The 22,306-nt window shown below is 38.7% G+C and overlaps 1 protein-coding gene and 1 pseudogene across 2 annotated transcripts in view; both read left to right on the top strand.

Annotated features, from left to right (window-relative positions):
* Positions 1–22,306, top strand: part of EPM2A (EPM2A glucan phosphatase, laforin) — a 340,229-nt gene that overhangs the window by 197,543 nt on the left and 120,380 nt on the right. The gene's annotated exons all lie outside the window — the stretch shown is intronic.
* Positions 738–22,306, top strand: part of LOC144582361 (zinc finger protein 131 pseudogene) — a 42,138-nt pseudogene continuing 20,569 nt past the window's right edge. The window contains exon 1 of the transcript XR_013534939.1: positions 738–22,306. This exon is cut by the window's right edge and continues 20,569 nt beyond it. The product of XR_013534939.1 is annotated as a zinc finger protein 131 pseudogene (transcript).

Below are 22,306 nucleotides of genomic sequence, written 5' to 3'. Positions count from 1 at the left end.
CTTTTGTATAAGTCTGAAATTATTTCAAAATAAAAAATTATAAAAGTCAATAATAAGTAGACCTGAAAAGAGCCCTCTTACATTGAAGTTTTCCTTTATACACACTTTGTATCATGTTAACACCAGCATCTATTTAATAATTTTAATAGAAAGGACAGATGTTAGTCTACAGATTAGCATTTTCATTTATAAATTATGTGCTATGCTGGTTATGGAAGCATCACTAAAGTCATTTAAATGGGTTGTGGCAACGCTATAGCTAAAATTAATTGTCCTTTCATTTAGAATCTGTGCTCTGCAAACTAATTATGTATTCAAAATAATCTTAATGTGTATTCATAATGAATATTACCATGAATCTGCATTAAAATCATTGTTCAATTCAATGTAATAATTATTCAGTGAAAGCCTGGAGATTCCAAAATGTTCATTTTCTTACTGATTTGTACATCCAGTTTGCATCAAACAAATATATTAATAGTCATGATTTATTTAGGAGTCATTGACTTTTATTAAGCACTTCTAATTGGCTAAATACTACGTACATACATGATAGGAGACAGTCACTGTTTATTTTCAAGGTGCTTTCCTCAGACTGAATAACAACATCTTGAGTGAGACTGGCACTGTGCCAGGTTTTAATAAGCTGCCACTCCTCTCCTCCTTTTTCCAGATGAAAAGGAGAGGGCAGATGACATGTGCTGCTTGGGGACATGGGAAGGGAATGCAGGTGAGTGAGCATGCACCTCCTCCCAGTGAGCAGCTTCTTCAGCTGGCTGTCATCTGTTCTTCAGGGAAGTCATTTATTTGGGGGCTGTGCAGTCATTCAGAGGACACTGTTCTGTGTCTCATTTGGGATGACTGCAGAAGCAAGGAATTCTGGAAATAAGGCAGGCTGAGTTTGGTCTTGGCCAGAGCTGTGTGGCAGATGGAAGCCAAGGGAGCGAGGCAAGAAGCTTGGCTGGGCTCAGTTTAGCTGACAACCTAGGTAGGACAGCAAGAAGATGCCCAGACATCAGAGGAATTCCAATTTCCTTCTGAATAATCTCCCTCACAGTTGCCTTTCCTTAAATTGACTTCCAATGGTTTAGCCATGTGCTTTATACCACTTTCAAACTCTTACCTTTTCCTGTGTTCATGCCTTTATTTCCTTGTTTAGGAGTGATTCTCTCAATGCCAAATTAGATGATAAAAGCTCCCTTTTTTACTCTTTTAAGGGCAAGAGTGTTACAGGTTAGCTCTTCAGGGTCCAATTCCAGACTCTTCCTTTTATCCCAGCACTAAGACTTTGGACAAGTATTTAAATCTTCCAGTCTAAGCCTCCATATCTGTAAAATGAGAAAAATAATGATGACGATTGTCACCTCTACCTGTATGTATTCCTATCCTCTTTTAGATTTTGACCTTAGGATTTTAGATTACTTAAAACAAAAGTAAAACACAAATTATTGGGATATCTCCCTAACCTTATTATATCTCACAGAAGATGGCAGATGGGTGATGACTGTTGCAAGCTCACACAGAAAAGAAAAATTTCATAAGCATTCAATAGTTGTGTGACTAATAAATAAAACAATCTTCCTAATGCCTTCTTCCCCAACTTCTGCCCAATATGTAATACTAGGCATGCTCTGAATAATTGTACTCAAACAGGAAATTACTCCCCCAAAGTTTCTGGAGTGAAGCTCAGCTTTGTGCTTTGGGACACATGAGACTACCAGTTATGTCAGTTATATACCAGGGGAGGGGAAGCAATGGAACTGAGATTCACCAGGTGGCCACAAAATTCTACAGATGGGAAAGATTCAGGAAATAGAATAATTAATTGGGACAACCAAAAGGAAAAGAGTAAGAAAACATATGACCATTCAAGGCTATTCCACCTTGAAAATATTTAGGGCCACTCAGTTGTATTTTATACAACTTTCTGTGGTGCCTCCAGGAATATTGTCAGATCCACAATTTGGGCACAAAGAGTAATTTTAAAGTTTTTACTGTCTATCAGGTTTGCTCATTTGACTATTAGTATTTTTGTGATTATTATTATGACAGTAGTAGCAGAGGTTTTAATCTTCATAGCACTAAACTCCTTAACATTTGCTTGTTAAAGTTGAGTGAGAGAGTATAAAAGCCCCGCCCCTCCCCTCCCCTCCCTTCTTCCCTCCCCTCCCCTCCCCTCCCCTTCCCTCCCCTCCCTTCCCTTCCCTCTCCTCCCCTCCCCTCCCTTCTTCCCTCCCCTCCCCTCCCCTCTCCTCAGTGTCTGGTACATTGTGAGTGTTCAGAAAAGGTTAGTTGGTATTATCACTGCAAATATTATATGTATCATTGAGTATTGACACACATGAAATAAAGCTCCTTTAAATGCTTGATGAATTTGACTAGTCAATTTATTCTAGCATCTTCACTTTAACTCTTACCAATAAATAGATTCTACACATGTAACCTACCCAAGATTTTCCACAAACCAAGCCTGAGGATATTTGCTAGAAGGGAGAGAGCTGGTCAAGACAAGCTGTGTGAACAAATAATTTTTGAAGACAGATTTTCAGATCTACTCTTGACTCAGCTATAGTTGAAGGTCATTTTCTCCCAGGCCAGAGAAAAATTTTTTAGCTCTGCTCATCCTCAGAAGGTAAGAATCTGAGCCTGTGGGAGCACAGGGGGGAACTTTATAAATATATTTAATATAAGGTCTGTGGGTCTCAGGAGCCAGATGGTTGTTCATATGAGCAAAATTGGTGTAACAGAAACAGAAACTCTCAAAAAAAGTAACCTGATTCTACTCCTTTCCGTTTGTCTACTGATGGGGATAGATGAGGAGAGGGGTTGTCAGGAGCCCTCTGTGTGCTTGCTGATGGACAGCTCTGTTCCACATGTCTGAATGGCTGAGTGCAGTTGCAGATACTGAGGTAAAGAATTAGGCCGGGTGCGGCGGCTCACGCCTGTAATCCCAGCACTTTGGGAGGCCGAGACAGGAAGATCACAAGGTCAAGAGATCAAGACCATCCTGACCAACCTAGTGAAACCCTGTCTCTACTAAAAATACAAAAACTTAGCTGGGCATGGTGGCACGTGCCTGTAGTCCCAGCTACTCAGGAGGCTGAGGCAGGTGAATTGCTTGAACACGGGAGGCGGAGGTTGCAGTAAGCCAAGACTGCACCACTGCACTCCAGCCTGGCACCTGTTGACAGAGCAAAACTCTGTTTCAGAAAAAAAAAAAAGAATTAGCCATTAACTGCTTAGATTGTGAGGCTGAAGGTACAACTTCCACGTAGTTTCCTCTTTGTAGTTTTCTTACCTCTGTTGGGACCACAGCATCAAAAATACAAGCTGTAGAAAATCAAACAAAGAAGTCCTGGAATCAAGACTCCATCACTCCTACTTCATTTACATCACTCAAAGAACTTTGATGAAGGATATTTTGATACTATCTCTCAATAGTCGGAACATCCATATAAATTGATTGTTCTATAGCTTTCAAGAAAACTGTGTCATGCTAGCTCACAAATTCTTTTTACTAAGTTCTCATTGCAGAACTTGTTATATAAACAGATGTCTGTTATACCAGTCTGTCTCACTGGGAATTATAAGTTTTCTGAGTTCAAATGCCAGTGGGCTAAAAAAAAAAAAAACACATCTTTTGATGTTAGGAAGAAACATTTTTATGCTGTCAGGATATGAGCGGAAAGGTAGTCATCCATCAGACTCCTTTGCTTTCATGCTCCAGGAACAGAAAAAAGAGAGATACCACACTACAGGCATCGCTAATGTAACTCTTTATCTTGGTTAAATTCATTCATTTTTTTCAAATTACACACTTCTATCAATTATTATCTTATAACCATGATAAAGACAAAAATATATAAAAAATTTCTCTGCAGAGTTTTATTTGATCTTTATAAAACAGTAATGATAGAATATAAGTGAAGGTCTACTATTAGGCAAGACTCCTATCTAAAAGCCACTGTGCTAACACTCATTCATTAGTTCACTCACTCATGCATGAATGAAACAATATTTCTAAGAATTCACTATGTGCCAGACACTGTTTCTGCTCATACCGAGCAGTGAATAGAAGTGGACTTGAACACTGCCCTTAAGAAACATATAGTCTAGTTGAGGAGGCAGACATTAATCAATCAATGGCAAAAGTTGAAAATTTTCAGCCATGATAAGCTTATGATTTGAAAGTATAAGAAGTATGAGAGTACTTAGAAATACTAATGAAGATACCTTCAGGAAATGAATTTTGAACTTAATCTGAATAACAGATAGGGCAGAGTAGGTAGAAGGAACAGAATGAATTAGGAAAAGAAACATGTTATGCCAACTTAATTGGAGCTCAGAGAGAGGGGAGGAATGGAGTCAGATGAGCAATCAGGTAGATGTAAGATGCCAGGTTGTGAAAAGCCATGTGTGCCATGTTAATTTTTTTCTTCATCTTGAGTGAGAGCATTATACATTTTATACAGAAATGACCCATGATCAGATTTGTATTTTTAAAAGTTTAGTCTGGTGATAGTGTGGAGAATCATCAGGAAAGCTCAAAAATGGATGAGAGAGACCCATTGGGAGGACTTCTGTAGCCTGTGTCTGTAGAAGAAAAGATGGAGTTTGAAGCTAGGTCCTGGTGGAGGGAATAAAGAGAAATTGACAGTTTTTAAAAGATATTTAAAAGATAACGTTAACACTCTTCAAAATAGCCAAGATATGAAAACAACCTTGGTATCCACTAGTGAATGAGTGGATAAAGAAACTGATGGAGTGGGGGGCCAAGATGACTGATTAGAAGCAGCTATGGTGCATGGCTGTCATGGAGAGGAACAAAAGGGGCAAGAAAACACAGCACCTTCCACTGAAACATCCAAGTACTTGCATTGACACTGATCAAGGAAACAGCTCAACTCATGGAGAATGGAGAAAAGCAGGGCAGAGTGACAGCCCATGCAGGAGCCACAGAGAATCATGGGAACCTCTCCCCACCCAGGAAAACGATGAGTAAATTTGTGACCCCAGGAAAGCATGATTCTCCCACAGATCTTTGCAACCCTCATGTCAGGAGATCCCTCATGAACCCACTCCACCAGGGCTTCAGTCTGACACACAGAACTGTGTGAAGTCTCAGCAGAGATGCTACTCAGGTGTGCACAAAACCTCAGGATCTTTACCTACTCTGGCTCCAGGATTCCTGGTAAAAGTGACTGCACCTCAGGCAAGGCTGGCAGTCTGTACATACCCCTAGGAAGGGGGTGGAATCTGGGATCAGAGCAGCATTGGTCTGAGGACTCCACTTCCATGGTGCCTCACAGAATAAGACCCACTGGCTTAGAATTCCAGCCAATAGTGTTGGAATATACTGGCAATATTGTTGTGCCTTCTCAGGATAAGTTGGTTTTCCTGAAGGGAGCTGGTGAGCCACCATCTTTTCTGTGGATGACTCAGCTATTCCAGCCTACAGGCTTCAGAGAGTCCAAACTGACTGGGGACAGAAGGGGATCCCCCAGCAGAGCACAGCTACTCTACAAAAATTTGGTCAGACAGTTTTTTTAAGCAGGACCCCAATCCATTTCTCATCTATGGGCAGGACCTCCAAACTGGGGCCTTTAGCCACGCCTGTCTGTGTTCTCCTATAGATAGAGTTTTGACAGAGTATAGATAGAGTTTCTCTTTGGGATGAAGTCCCTGGGGGGAGGGGAGGGCCACTGTGGGCTTTGGAGAGCCCAAGCCTATGGAGGCAGAAGCAGTACCCCAGTAAGGCAAAGCTGCTCTATAACAGTGTAGACAGAGTAGTTCCTTAATCACGTCTCTGATCTATTTCCCCTCACTGGCCAGGACTTCCCAACAGGGGCCTCCAGCCAGTTGGGTTGATGTTCTTTGGCCAACTGAGGTTTGAAAACTTCCTGGGATGGACTCCTAAAAGAAAGAGTGGCTGCCATCTTTGCTGTTTTAGCAACTTAACTGTTGCAGCCTCCAGGCTTTGGAGAGCCCAGGCTGACTACATATAGAGGCAATAACCCAGCACAGTACAGCTGCTCTAGGAAAGCAAGGCTAGACTGCTTCTTTAAGTGGATTCCTGATTCCACTCCTCCTGACTACGTGAGACCTCCTAACTAGCGTCTTCAGCCACCTCCTACAGGTGCATTTGGGCTGACAACATGTCTGTACCCCCTGGGATGGAGCTTTCAGAAAAAGAGGCAGGCTGTTACTTTGCTGTTTTGCAGCTTTCACTGGTGATACCTCCAGGTACTGGAAAATCTGAGGCAACCAGGGACTGCAGCAGATGCCCAGCAAACCTCAGAAGTCCTATGGAAAAGTAGCCAGACTGTTAAAAGAAAACAAACCAAAAAACCTCAAAACCTCATCCAAAGGCTAGCAACCTCAAAGATTGAAGGTATAAGCCCACAAATATGCAAAGAATGTGCTCCTTTAGCTCAAGAATGCTGAAAACTCAAAAAAACCAGAGTGCTTTTTCCTATAAATGACCACATTACCTCCTCAGCAACAGTTCAGAACCAGGCTTAAGCTGAGATAGCTGAAATGACAGCAGTAGAAATCAGAATATGGATAGGAACAAACTTCACTGAGCTAAAGGAGCACATTCTAATTAAATGCAGGCAAACTAAAAATCAAGATAAAACATTGCAGGAACTGACAGTAAAAATAGCCAGTATAGTGAAGAACATAACCAATCTGATAGAGCTGAAAAACACAGTGCAAAAATTTTATATAATGCAACCACAAGTATTAATAGCAGAATAGACCAAGCAGAGGAAAGAATCTCAAAACTTGAAGACTATCCTTCTGAAGTAAGACTGACAGACAAGAATAGAGGAGAAATAATGAAAAGGAATGAACAAAACCTCTGAGGATTATATAGAGACTGAATCTACAACTGATTGGTGTACCTGAAAGAGATGGAGAGAATGGAACCAATTTGGAAAATTTATTTCATGATATCATCCATGAGAACTCCCCCAACCTAGCTAGACAGGCCAATATTCAAATTCAGAAAATGCAGAGCAGCCCAGTAAGATTCTCCATAAGAAGATCATCCCCAAGACACATAATTTTCAGATTTCGCCAAGGTCAAAATGAAAGAAAAAAATGTTAAGGGAATCTTAAGAGAAAGGCCAGATCCCTTACAAAGGGAGGCCCATCAGACTAACAGCAGACCTCTCAGTGGAAACCATGCAGACCAGAAGAGATTGGGGTCCAATAGTCAACATTCTTAAAGAAAAGAAATGCCAACCCAGAATTTCATATCTGGCCAAATTAAGCTTCAAAAGTAAAGAAGAAATAAGATCTTTTACAGACAAGCAAATGCTGAGAGAGTTGATAAGCACTAGGCATGCCTTACAAGAGCTCCTAAAGGAAGTGCTAAATGTTGAAAGGAAAAACCTTTACCAGCAATTACAAGAACACACTGGAGTACACAGACCAATGACACTCTAAAGCAGCCACATAAGAAAGTCTACAAAATATTCAGGTAGCATCATAGTGACAGGATCAAATCCACACATAGCAATACTAACCTTCAATGTAAATTGGATAAATACCCCAATTAAAAGACACAGAGTGGCATGCTGTATAAAGGACCAAGACCCATCACTATGCTGTCTTCAAAAGACCCATCTCACATGCAATAACATGAAAAGGCTTAAAATAAAAGGATGAAGAAAAATTTACCAAGCAAATAGAAAACAGAAAAAAAAAACCAGTGGTTTCAATCCTAGTTTTTGACATAATAGACTCCAAATCAACAAAGATTATAAAAGGCAAAGAAGGTAATTACATAATGGTAAAGGATTCAAATCAGCAAGAAGAGCTAACTATCCTAAATATATATATACCCAACACAGGAGCATCCAGATCTATAAAGCAAGTTTTTAGAGACCTCAAAGAGATTTAGACTCCTACACAATAATAGGAGGAAACTCTACTATCCCACTAACAATATTAGATCATCAAGACAAAAAATTAACAAAGATATTCAGGACTTGAACTCAGTTCTGGATCAAAGGGACCTGACTGGTATCTACAGAATTCTCCATCCAAAAGCAACAGAACATACATCTCATTGCCAAACATCACTTACTCTAAAGTCAATCACATTATCATAAGTAAAACACTTCTCAGTAAATGCAAACAAAAACAAAAACAAAATCTGAAATCATAACTATCTCTCCCAGCAGAGTACAATGAATACAATTAGAAACCATGATTAAGCAATTCACTAAAATCCATACATTACACAGAAATTGAATAACCTGCCCCTGAATGACTTTTGGATAAATAATGAAATTAAGGCAGACATCAAGAAATTCTTTGAAACTAATGAGAACAAAGATATAACATACCAGAGTATCTGGGACACACTAAGATAGTGTTAAGATGGAAATTTATAGGACTAAATGTCCATGTAAAAAAGCTAGAAAGAACTCAAGTTAACAACCTAATGTCATAACTGAAAGAACTAGAGAACCATGAATAAACAAATACCAAAGCTAACAGGGACAAGAAATAACCAAAATCAGAGCTGGACTGAAGGAGATAGACATAAGAAAGCATTTGAAAGATCAACAAGTCCAGGAGCTGTTTGTGTGTGTGTGTGTGTGGTGTGGGGGGGGGTGGAATTAATTAGATAGTTAGACTTCTAGCTAGACAAATAAAGAAACCAGAGAAGATTCAAATAAACACAACCAGAAATGATAAAAGGGATATTACCATTGACCCCACAGAAATACAAACACCAGAGACTACTATAAACATCTCTATGCACATAAACTGGCTTGGCAGCATTGCTTTAGAGAGGAGTCCAACCATCCTGGGAAAATCACCTTCTGGCTCCATTCCCTTTTCACTTTCCTTTCGCACTAAGAGCCACTTTCATCAGCAATAAAATACTCTGCATTCACCATCCTTCAATTTGTTCATGTGCCCCGATTTTTCCTGGATGCCAAACAAGAGCTTGGGAGCCATGGGTGCAGATGCTAAAGGCTGTCACACTGACCCTCTGCCCTTGCTAGTGTAGAGCAACTTCCTCATGTGAAAAGGCAGAGGGCCCACTGAGCTGCTTAACCCTTAGGCCATTTGTGGCTGGCAAAACTAAAAGAGCACTGTAACACACACTCTCAGAGGCTTTTGGGTGGCAGGTACTCCACCCTGGATGGTACTGTGGGGGCTGCAGAGAAGTTTCAAAGCACTCACCCCAGCTCCTGCACCTGCTCACCTGCATGCTCCCTCCTGTGAGGGGTTTAGTGCAGTGGGTTCAAGTGAGTGAAGTTTGCCCCACGTGGTGCCAAAGCAGCCAGCTAACCCCAGCACCCACACTCCAGTTCCTGCCTGCAAAAAGGTCAGGGAAAAGGTCCTGCTTCAGAAGGAGGACAGACCATGAACTAGGGCAACGTGATGGCTATGGAGGTTGAAGAGAGGATGAAATGCCTTCAAAAGTTTCCTGAATATCATAAGATGATTCTCGACTGAGTTAATCAACAGCAACATCAGGACTGGTTTACTGACATCATCCTGTCAACAGACATCATTTTAAGGCTCACCGTGCTTTTTTTGGCTGCTTGCATTAAGTTCTTCTACAAATTCACCCAGAAACCTTTGGTGGAGATAGAAGATGTTGGTAAAATGAGCTTTTGCCATTTAATTCAGTTCACATATACACCAAAATTAATGATACAGGAGAAGAAGAAGCCAATGATTTATGGAAAGAAGCAGAGTTTCTACAAATGCTAGAAGTTATTGATAGGGACAGGAGGCAGAAAAATTCTGGGCAAAGGAGGGCAGGTCCCCGGCAAGGGTCCCACCCTTAAGCCTGGGATGGCACCCCAAAGTGAGAGCATGCCTTCCTGTTTTCCCACTCGAATGTTGCCATTTCCAAAACCAGTCATGCCCTGTCCTGCCCCCAATCCTGTGCCTATAAAAACCCTGGGCTCCTCTAGCAGAGAGCAGAGAAGAGAAGAAGGAGCTGGATGTCAGAAATTAGTTTGAAATCCGAGAAGTAGCTTGACTTCAGAGGGACAACTTGATGGCGTTACTTTAAAGAGGAGTCCAGTCGGGGATGGAGGGTCCAGCCAGGGATGGCGTCCACAGGGTCTGCATAGAATTTTGCTCCTGCCGGCACCCAAAAGCATTTGCCCTGGCTCCTGCACCAGCTCACCTGCATGATGCCTCCTGACAGATTGAGTGCAACAGGTTCCAATGAGTAGAGTTTGCCCCAGCCGGTGCTGAAGTGGCTGGCTAGCCCCAGCATCTACGTGCTAGTTACCACCCATGAAGGGGTCAGAGAAAGTTTCCTGCTTCATTATGAAAGCCCTTGAAGTCAGGAACAAAGAAAACTCAGCTCCATTAGAGGAAAATACCACAGGAAAAAGTGAGGCCAAAAACAAGGAAGATTGCAGAAACTTCAAATGTTACTACAGAATCATTGCCATCTGCAGAATCAGAACCTATTGAAATTGAGGTAGAGATTGCTGACGGCACAATTGAAGTGGAAGATGAAGGCATCAAAACATTAGAGGTAGTGGATTCTGCCAAGGGTCGATAACGTACATACAGAGCACGGGTTCCTCTAATGATTTTGCTGTAGCACTCTCGGCAGATATTACCAGCAAGTGCCATCAAGGTGACAGAAAAGGGCAGATTAAAGAAAAAGATGGCTTTGCATCTGACCCCACAAGCATAGAGATAGAAAGTACTGACATTGTGGAACTTTAGTTGTCCTATGTGAAGGACTTGCTCCATTGTGAGAAATGCAATGGTTCATTTAAATTGTTTTATCATTTGAAGGAACACACGAAATCCCACTCTCCTGAGAGTTTCAAGTGTGAAACGTGCAATAAAAGATATCTTTGGGAGAGCACATGAAAACAGCACCTGAATTGTTACCATCTTGAAGAAGGTGGAGTCACTAAGAAGCAAAGAACTGGGAAAAAAGTTTATGTATGTCAATACTGTGAGAAGCAGTTTGACGGTTTTGGATATTTTAAAGAACACCTTTGAAAACAAACAGGTGAAAAACCTTTTTAGTGTCCAAATTGTGATAAAAGATTTGCTAGAAATAGCACCTTCAAATGTCATCTCACTGCATGCCAAACTGGAGTAGCGGCAAAAAAAGAAAAAAGAAGCTCTATGAATGCCAGGTCTGCAACAGTGTGTTTAACAGCTGGGACCAGTTCAAAGACCACTTGGTAATACACACTGGATGTAAACCCAACCACTGTTCTTTATGTGACTTGTGGTTTATTCAAGAAAATAAATTAATGAGACATCTCAATGATACTCACAATATTTCAGAGCATCTAGTATTGGAAGAAGTTATTTCAGTAGAAACACATTTGCAAACTGAACCTGTGACATCAATGACTATTACAGAACAAGTTGGGAAGGTGCATGTGCTACCATTGCTTCAGGTCCAGGTTGGATTCAGCACAAATGACTAGGGAACATGTCCATCCAGATCTTCTCCAGGACCTCCAGATACATGGTTATGAGTGAGCATCTAGAGCAGGTCCAAATAAGTTATCTAGAAGTGGGTTGAATTCAGACTGAAGAAGGTACTGAAGTACATGTACAGAAGCTGCACATTGAATGGATAAATCAGATTCCAGTGGAAGTACAAACTGAACTTCTAGAAGTAGACTTGGATCACCCCAGAAATCTATGAACCAAGAGGAGAGAGAGCCTAGCCAAGCAGATGCTGCTGAAGCTGCCAGGGAAGATCACGAAGATGCTGGGGAAGGATTAGAGAGCAAGCCAACAGTGGATTCTGAAGCTGAAAAGCCAGAGAATGAGGACAGAATAGCTATGCTGGTTTTTAGAATGAAATTACACGTGAATATATTTTTAAATTTACTTGCTGAAATTTTGAACGACTTATGGGTAATATGACTGTCTTTAAGCTAACAGACAAGTGGACCAAAGTTAAGCTATTTGCTGTTGTGCTGAACTGTTTCTGTTGAAACAAACTGATTCCCCTCCCTCTGCTTAATGCCACAGAGGAGGGATCTGTTCCATAAATTAGGGGAGTTTTGAGAAGTACATTTCTAAAAATTTAAGTAGATTATATTCTTATTATAAACTTGCATTTGACTGTATCTATTTTCATTATGGTAAAAGTTCTCCCTTTTCTCTTTCCCAGGTCATGTTCTTCCTCAAATTTCTCCCATATTGTAAAACCAAACTTAAATCATTAGAACACAAGTTTATGTACTCTAATGCATGTTAGAAACTTGAATATATAGGAAGCACAAGGCTGCATGATGAACAGTGCATTGTTACTGGGCAGTTAAATTTTGGCTTTCTTTAGTTGGAACAAATGTTCTTGTATACCCAGTAGTCACAGATACCATCTCTGCAACAGAGAAAGAGGTGGTGGTAAAATTCTGATAATGTTAAGAAAAAAAATCCACACCCATGTTCCATTTCAAAACCAGCTAAACTTCTATAAAGCATCTCTGATTCTTTCAGTTTATGTTGTAAGGAGCAATATAGCCAATGGCATAATACTTTATATTTTTGCTTATAATGACAACCACGAGTTCTTTTTCACTCAAGTTAGGTTGAGAAATTTTATTTAGTGGCAGCTGAAGGGCCAATTTCAATTGGGAAAATTTATTTACTTCTATGGTAAACTTTATTTTGATGAAAAGTAACACTATTATTTACTACCAAATTAAAAAAAGATGAGCATCATTTAAAAATTCATGTTTTTAAAATAAAGTACAGGGAAAAACATTTATATAATTATCAGGCTTGTTTTGAATGGAATCTTTCCCTCAGTCCTTAAAGTAAAGTAAAAATCTTGTGCTATAACTTTTAAAGCCATATAAACAAGAGTGCTAAACTGTGGACTTAAAAATAAATGTGTAAATATTTTTAATCAGTATTACTTGGAAATAAGGCATACACACACACACACACATACAGAGAGAGAGAGAGAGAGAGAGAGAGAGAGAGAGAGAGAGAGAAAGAAATAAATAAATTAAAGATGACACAAATAAATGGGAAAAGATTCCATACTCATGGGTAGGAAAACCTTTATTTTTAAAACGCCATACTGCCCAAAGCAATTTATAACCTCAATGCTATTCCTATCAAACTACCATTGACATTCTCCATAGAAGTAGAAAAAATATTTTAAAATTTATATGGAATCTAAAAAAGAGCTTGAGTAGAGAAGGCAATCCTAAGCAAAAAGAACAAAGCTGGAGGCATCACACTATCCAGCTTCAAACTATACCACGGGGACTACAGTAACCAAAACAGCATGGTACTGGCACAAGAATGGACACCTAGACCAATGGAACAGAGAATCCGGAAATAAGTCCACAGACTGAAAACTATCTGATCTTCAGCAATCCGTTCAAGATCAAGCAATGAGGAAAGAATTCCCTATACAATAAATGGTGCTGGGATAACTAACTAGCCATATGCAGAAAATTAAAACTGGAACCCTTCCTTCAACCATATACAAAAACTAACTCAAGACAGATTATACAAATTCAATGTGCAGAAATCACAAGCATTCCTATACACCAATAACAGATGAACAGAGAGTCAAATCAAGAGCAGACTCCCATTCACAGTTGCTACAAAGAGAATAAAATACCTAGGAATACAACTAACAAAGGACCTCTTCAAGGAGAACTACAGACCATTGCTCGAGGAAATAATAGAGGACACAAACATCTGGAAAAACATTCCATGCTCATGGTTAGGAAGAATCAACATCTTGAAAATGGCCATACTGCCCAAAATAAATTATAGATTCAATGCTATTCCAATAAGCTACCAATGACCTTCTTCAAAGAACTAGAAAAAAACCACCTTAAACTTGATATGGAACCGAAAGAGAGCTCGCATAACCAAGACAATCCTAAGCAAAAAGAAAAAACCTGGAGGCATCATACAACCTGACTTCAAACTATACTACAAGGCTACAGTAATCAAAACAGCATGGTACTGGTACCAAAACAGAGATACAGACTAATGGAACAGAACAGAGGCCCTGGAGGAAATGCCACACATCTACAACCATCTGATCTTTGACAAACCTGACAAAATGAGCCATAGGGAAAGGATTCCCTGTTTAATAAATGGTGTTGGGGAAACTGGCTAGCCATGTGCAGAAAGCTGAAACTGGACCCCTTCCTGACATCTTACACTAAAATTAACTCCAGGTGGATTAAAGACTTAAACGTAAGACCTAACACCATAAAAACCCTAGAAGAAAGCCTAGGCAAAACCATTCAGGATATAGGCACAGGCAAGGACTTCATGACTACCAAAAGCATTGGCCACAAAAGCCAAATTTGATGAATGGGATCCAGTTAAACTCCAGAGCTTCTGTACAGCAAAAGAAACAATCATTAGAGTGAACTGGCAATCAACTGAATGGGAAAAATTTTTTGCAATGTACCCATCTGCCAAAGGGCTAATATCCAGAATCTGCAAAGAACTAAAACAGATTTACAAGAAAAAACAACAACCAAAAAAAAAAAAAAAAAAAACCCATTCAAACGGGGGTGAAGGATATGAACAGACACTTTTCAAAAGAAGACATATATGAGGCCAACAAACATATGAAAAATGCTCTCATCACTGGTCATTAGAGAAATGCAAATCAAAACCACATTGAGATACCATCTCACACCTGTTAGATGGCAATTATTAAAAAATCTGGAGAAAACAGATGCTAGAGAGGATGTGGAGAAATGGGAACACTTTTACACCATTGGTGGGAGTGTAAATTAGTTCAACCATTGTGGAAGACAGTGTGACGATTCCTCAAGGACCTAGAAATAGAAATTCAATTTTATCCAGGAATCCAGTTACTGGATATATATCCAAAGGATTATAAATCATTCTATTATAAAGACACATGCACACATATGTTTATTGCAGCACTGCTTACAATAGCAAGGACTTGGGACCAACCCAAATGCCCATCAATGATAGACTGGACAAGGAAAATGTGGCACATATACACCCTGTAATACTATGCAACCATAAAAAATGATGCGTTTGTGTTCTTTGTTGGGACATAGATGAATCTGGAAACCATCATTCTCAGCAAACTGTCAGAAGAACAGAAAATCAAACAACACATCTTTTCACTCATAGGCAGGTATTGAATAATGAGAGCACATGGAGGGAGCATCACACACTGGGGTCTGTTGTGGGGGATAGAGAGGGACAGCGTGGGATGGGGAGGTTGGGGAGGGATAACATGGGGAGAAATGCCAGATATAGGTGGCAGGGGGATGGAGGCAGCAAACCACATTGCCGTGTATGTACCTATGCAACAATCCTGCATAATCTGCACATGTACCCCGGAACCTAAAGTACAATTTAAAAAAAACAAATAAAATTTTAAAAAATATAGATTAAAGTCTTACATGTAAAACCTAAAACTATAAAAACCATGGCAATGGAACACAACCTAGGCAATGCCATTTTGGACCTAAACATGTACAAAGAGTTTATGATGAAGATGTTAAACGTAATTGCAACGAAAAAAAAATTGACAAATGGAATCTAACTAAACTAAAGAGCTTCTGCACAGCCAAAGAGACTATCAACAGAGAAAACAGACAACCTAGAGAATGAGTAAAAAGTTTTTAAAACTATCATCTGAAAAAAGTCTAATATCCAGCATCTATAAAGAACTCAAATAAATTTACAAGAAAATAAAAAAACAAACAAGAACATGGACAGGGACTTTTCAGAAGACATACTTGGGGCCAGGATGCTCAACATCACTGATCGTTAGAGAAATGCAAATCAAAACTACCATGAGATACCATCTCACACCAGTCAGAATGGCAGTTATTAAGAAGTGAAAAAATAACAGATGCTGGTGAGGTTGCAGAGAAAAGGAATGCTTATACACTGTTTGTGAGAGTGTAAATTCGTTCAACCATTGTGAAAGACAGTGTAGTGATTCCTCAAACACCTAAAGACAGAACTACCATTTTTTCTCAGCAATCCCATTACTGGGTATGTACACAAAGGAACTTATGAATGTATGTGTTGTAAAGACACATGCACACATATGTTCATTGTAGCAGTATTCACAATAGCAAAGATATGGAATCATCCTAAATGCCCATCAATGATAGACTAGATAAATAAAATGTAGTACATATACACCATAGAATACTATGCAGCCATAAAAAAGCATGTGATTATATCCTTTGCAGGGATGTGGATGCAATTGGAGGCCATTATCCTTAGTAAACTAATGCAGAAACAGAAAATCAAGTACCACATGTTCTTACTTATGAGTGGGAGCTAAATGATGAGAACATATGGACACATAGAGGGGAGCAACACACACAGGGGCCATTGGAAGGTAAAGGGTAGGAGGAGGGAGAGAATAAAAAACAAGGGATGAATACTAGGCTTAATACCAGGATGATGAAGTAGTCTGTAAAACAAACTCCATGACACATGTTTATCTATAAACAAACCTGCACATCCTGTACATGTACCCCTGAACTCAAAAAAGAAATGCTATACATATTTAATATATAATATTAAATATGTTTAGCCTTAAAAAGGAGGGTATTTTTTCATTTGCCATGACATGGATGAATCTAGAGGAATAAAACACACACACAGAGAAAAATACTGTATGATTTCACTTAAATGTACAATCTTAAAAATTAGGGTCAAACATATAAAAATAGAACATTGAACCACAATAAAACCTTGGTTGGGGGGTTGGGGGAGCAAAAAGGGAGAAGTAGGTAGAAGGATACAAAGTAGAAACTATGCAGGATAAACAAGTCCCAAGATTAAGGTACAACATGATGACTCTAGTTAATAACAATGCATTGTACTTGGGATATTTGCTAAATGAGTAGATTATAGCTGCTCTTGTAATAGGGGAAGAAAACACCTATTTGTAAAGAAGTACATGGTAATATGGTCCACTTTAGTAATGGTTTTACCATATAAATGTATCATAACATCATGTTGTAGACCATAAATATGCATAATGACATTGGCTTAAAAATAAAAAATAATGTTTAGAGGTGAGCATCCTTAGCACCTCTCAACTCAAGTACCTGAGAAGAGTCCTTCTGGATGGCCCTCTCCTGAAGCTTGCTACAGCTGGCACCTGTAGCTTTATCTTTTGGGACAACCCCTCAGGAAGGCTCTATTTAGAATTCTAAGTACTGGCAGCAGCTACTGTCCTGGGCTACATATTAGTAGATGCCTAGAAATTCTCAGACCACCCAGGGCTCACAGCATGAAATGTCTTGGCTTCTTGGCTCCAAACTTGTGAATTATACTAGAACTATTTTGATACGGTTTGGCAATGTCCTCACCGAAATCTCATCTTGAATTGTGGCTCCCATAATTCCCCGACGTGGTGGGAGGGACCTGGTGGGAGATAACTGAATCATGAGGGTGGTTTCCCCCATACTCTTCTCATGATAATGAAGAAGTCCAACAAGATCTGATGGTTTTATAAGGGGAAACCCGTTTTACTTGGTTCTCATTCTCTCTTGCCTGCCACCATGTAACACATGCCTTTCACCATGATCGTCCCAGCCACATAGAACTGTGAATCCATTAAACCTCTTTTTCTTTATAAATTACCCAGTCTTGGGTATGTCTTTATCAGCATCGTAAAAACGGACTAATACATATTCTGAAAACAGACTAATAGTTATACATAAATCCCAACAATTTCTCTCATTGCAAGGGCAGAACATCCCTTTTTTGCTTTAAGTTTAACCCAGGCTTTCATGCTCTGAATTTCATCACTTATCCTCTGCCCCAGGACCGACACCTCACTCCATGTGGCATTTCATCTTCTGTGGGTATTTTCAACCCTATTTGCTTCTTTCCCTGCAGTCTGTAGTTCATTCACATCTTTCTCTGAAGTGCTGCCTGAATGCTACCCTATCCCATCACCTGCCAGTAAAGGCCAAGAACTTCTGCTTTTTGTCTGCATGCTCTGGCTTTAAAACTTACACCCACTCAGTTACACACCACTTCACTAATGATCTCATGGAGCCCTAATCTGGTTTCTAATTATCAGAATGTTTTAGGACAATATCTCAGTGGCATCTGATGTCATTATGTCCTCTTTTGAAAATTTTCTTTGATTTTTCATGACAGACACTACTCTCACCTTGTTACCCCTCTTTACTCTCACCATTCCTTCTCAGGCTTTATACATTTTTCTGTTATAATTTTGTTTACTGGTCCAAGACTGGATCTCAGGCAACTTTCAGTTCTCAGGCTATAATGTGTGCTAGCGAACCCACTGCTTCAATGGTTTTGTGATAGTACCTTAGTATGCAGATGAGAGCCAAAAAGGAATTTCTAGCCAATACCTCACTTCTCAGTGTTAGTGTGTGTGTGTATATTTTATATATATATATAAAATATCATGAATCAGATACCTATACCTGAATACCAAAATAAAACAAAAATAACAAAAATAAAAACCAGAAACTCTGCCATATATGTAAGTAATTAGTTATATGCAGTGGACTGCCTTAGTCCTTATCACTGGATATAGTCAAGTATGTAGGCAACCCTTACTTGCAGATATTATAGAGAGAATCCAAATGTTGAATAGATCTTCTTTAAGATCTCATAAAACCTGAGATATGGTGATTCAAATAACATTTACATGGATATGGTAAATGCAAGACATTTTGTTTTCACATATTTGTTTTTATTAATATTCTGAACTATCTGATGATTTAAGTGTTATGTCTGTTTTTGCATGATTTAAAGGAATCAGGCAGTTAATGTATTTGTCCTATAATTACATATGGAATGTAGGTGGCAGAGCTGGGATTTGGAGATTATATCTTTGACTCCAAACACCATACCTTTCACATGATTCTCTGGTGTGTATAAACGTTATTTCTTCAGCAGGATTCTTATCTTTTTGAAGGTGTTGAACATGGATTTTCAAAAACTTCTCCAGACTACCTAGTTCATCTAATAAGTGCAGAGGCAGATCTAGGTTTCACGGGGATAAAGCTCATAAAATATTTGGGGTGCTCTTTTAGAAAAAAAATAGAGAATCATGAGTTTACCTTCCAAGGCTTTGTTTGATAGGGGCCAGTATATTAGGGGGCCTGAAACCTAAGCCTAACTAAATGTATCACGAGACTGAACACTTGTTACCTAAACAGTTATCTGTATCCTAAATCATTACAGAAAACAGAATCCATTTACTATTCAGAATTACTAACATAGAATTTTCAGCTATTTCTGATCAGGGGTGTGATACTCTGATGGTTTCTGAAAGAACTTCCCCATCTCAGACAGACTTTTAGAAACCCAGGTAGAACTAGGGTTTGTGAGGAAGCCTCCAATGAGCAGAGGTCATTACTGAATGTGTGAGATAACGTTGGCAACAAAGTAGAGATGAAAGTCTTGATCACGGTGTTAGCCGAAACGGCATGACAGATCAATTGGGTGCAAAGCAAAGAAGCAATAGCGATTAAGAAGCTAGTGTTTTCAGGACTGTTGTGTGGAATTGTGTGCTCAGACACTCTTGTTAAACATCACAGCTTGTTCTTGACTAATATGAAATTGCTTTTTTTCTCCTGAGTTCTGATCCAAAGTCACCCTGAAGCATAGCAACAAATTTTATCTCCTGATAATTCACTTCTTCAACAGTATGAGGTTGTTCTAGTCATTACTTTTAGTTAATAGAATAAATGAAATAATATCACCAGTTACATTTTAGTTTTCAGTGAAATTGCAGATTGATGATTTACCTCCTTAAATTCTAACTTCAAATATAAGAGGCTAAAAAACTTTGAGTAAGTTTCCAGCTTTGTTTTAAGCAGGGAGACTAAGCTAGCTATCTTTGTTCCAGAAAGGTACAGAAACTCTTCCATTTATGATGACTAATGATTAAGTGAGCTATCTGTGTTTGTTGAAAGCTGAGTAATGCTGGGGGAATTCAAACATGGACAGCAGACACTTGGCGTATGTGCTACAGCAGACATCAAATCATTGATTTAATAGAATGCTCATCAAAGCTGCTTTTAACTTTAGGAGGCAGGTTTAAATAATAAGGACTACTCCATGCTAAGAGACACTGTTTTGATTTAAAAAAAAAAAAAAAAGAAAGAAAGAAGGAAACTCTGATGAGCTTACATTTTCCCATTTGCTTTTCTCATTAACATTGTGTCAATATTGGTACACCAGTATATAGACAATAAATTGATGAGGCCTGTGTTAGCTGAGACAATAATTGATCCTAGGATTGTGTCAGGACAACAAACAATTTTATTTCTTTTGGAGCTGCATGCTCAGCCAAGTACCCTATCAGAAATTTCCTTTAGTGCTTGCCCTTGAAGCTGTTCTTTAAGCCACAGGAAAAAAAAAACCAAAAAACTATCATTTAAGACATACATAATCAATACAATGAAGCAAAGAGTATGGCTGAGTGACAAATAGAAAGCCAAAAGTTGACTGTAGTCGTTAATGCTGATCTAAAAAAAGAGATTTGTAAAGCAAAATGGGTTATTCTTGTATTTTCTATCATCTAGCTTCAGTAAATTTCTGCTTTAAGTAGCTGAATGTTGCCATTTTTTTCTGAACAAAGCCTTTTCTCCAAGTGCATGTGAGGTTTTTATGCATTATGCTTACTAATGGACCAGAGCTCCTCATTTTGTTCAAATAAAGATTACATAGTGCATCTTTTTCATTTCATGGTAGCAGCAATTACTTTTATTTAAATAAACAGAGGCTCTTTATTGGTGACCATGGACTGTGATCAAACATGCCACCTTTTAACAGCTGTTACTGTCACCTGCATACTGTGATAAAAAGTAGACCAAGCAAGTAGAGCGCCATTAAAAAAACTGTCATATATTCCTAGCATTAACCATGACTATTATATTCACTATGTAGAAGACATTTTTTACTTCATTGCATGCTATTACATTTTTCCAACACAATTTCTTTAAAGCCTTAGTGTTAAAGCTGGAAAAAATTGCTGAATGGCATCCTGTTAACTAATGATATTATTTATTATTATTACCACAACTAACAGTGCTACTGAAATCACAGTCGATATGAAATTGTCATTTAGAAATTCTGTACTGCTCTTTTTTTCAGAAGAAAATGTAAATGTGCACACAAAAAATAGAAGAACTCTGTTAGTTGGATGTTTATAATTCCCCTGAGAGGAGAATAAGAAACATGTTTACCAGTTTCTTATCATGCTTTTTTTTTAAACAGGTAGTGTAGATTTTCCTATTGAGTCAGGCATAAGATTTGCTTCTAAGCATTTGTATAATTGACTTAGTGAATAACCATGGTTTGGTCCTTATGTATGTAGTCATCTAAATATGTTGTGTATGGTCTGATTAAACTATCCATTAAGAAACTAGAGCATCAGACTGATTTCAACATAGAGATATATATGTACATATTTTCTGCTGTAAAAAATAATGGATCTTAATTTTTCAATAATGACAGTACGTATTAGTTATCATTTCTGTGTAATAAATTGTCACAAAACTTAGTGGCTTAAAATAATAACAAGTATATATTATATATATCTCACAGAGCCTGCATGTTGTGAATTTAAGAGTGGCTTGACTGCATAGTTCTGGGTCAGTGTGTCTCCTGAGATTGTAGTCAGGTCTTGGCCTGGGCTGCAGTCATCTGAAGACCTGACTGGGGCCAGAGGATCCATTATCAAGGTGGGCCCTCATAGTTAACTGTAGTAATTATGCTACTAAATTAGCATCCCTGATGAGCAGAACCTAGCATTTAATAAGCTTATCAAGGGCAGTACTTTCCCTGAAGCAACAATCTATTATATCCTTCAAATAGTGTGATCTTTAGAAACTGATAATTTTGGACTTCTTCTGGCAGTATTATAGAATAAATTTTCTGAAAATTCTCCAGCTTAAAAAACAAATTAGCAAATGAAAAATCAGCTTTTATTTTGGATCAAATATACCTTTTAATTTATTTCTGGTTTAAAAATAAAAAGTGAAGGAAATCTTTGAGGGCATTCTTCTCCACCATCCAAAGGATATAAAAGATTAGTGAACAAAAAGCAATCAGAGAAAGCCCCTAGGTTTCCCTGAGGGCAATTGTTTTTTTTCTAGTGCTACCATCCATTGGGAGACTAAATCCTGTGACAGTTAAAGGTGGAAATGCTGATACTGGAAATTCCTCATTAGTCCACACAACTTTAAGGGGCTAGATTGTTCCCAGAACACAAATGGTCTTAACTTTCAACATACACAAATGCAAATTTTCTTTGGGTCTTGCAACCCCAGTTTAGACT

This window comes from Callithrix jacchus, chromosome 4 (assembly GCF_049354715.1).
Source record: "Callithrix jacchus isolate 240 chromosome 4, calJac240_pri, whole genome shotgun sequence".
NCBI classification, from domain to species: Eukaryota; Metazoa; Chordata; class Mammalia; order Primates; family Cebidae; genus Callithrix; species Callithrix jacchus.
This window is presented reverse-complemented; position numbering and strand designations above follow the sequence as displayed.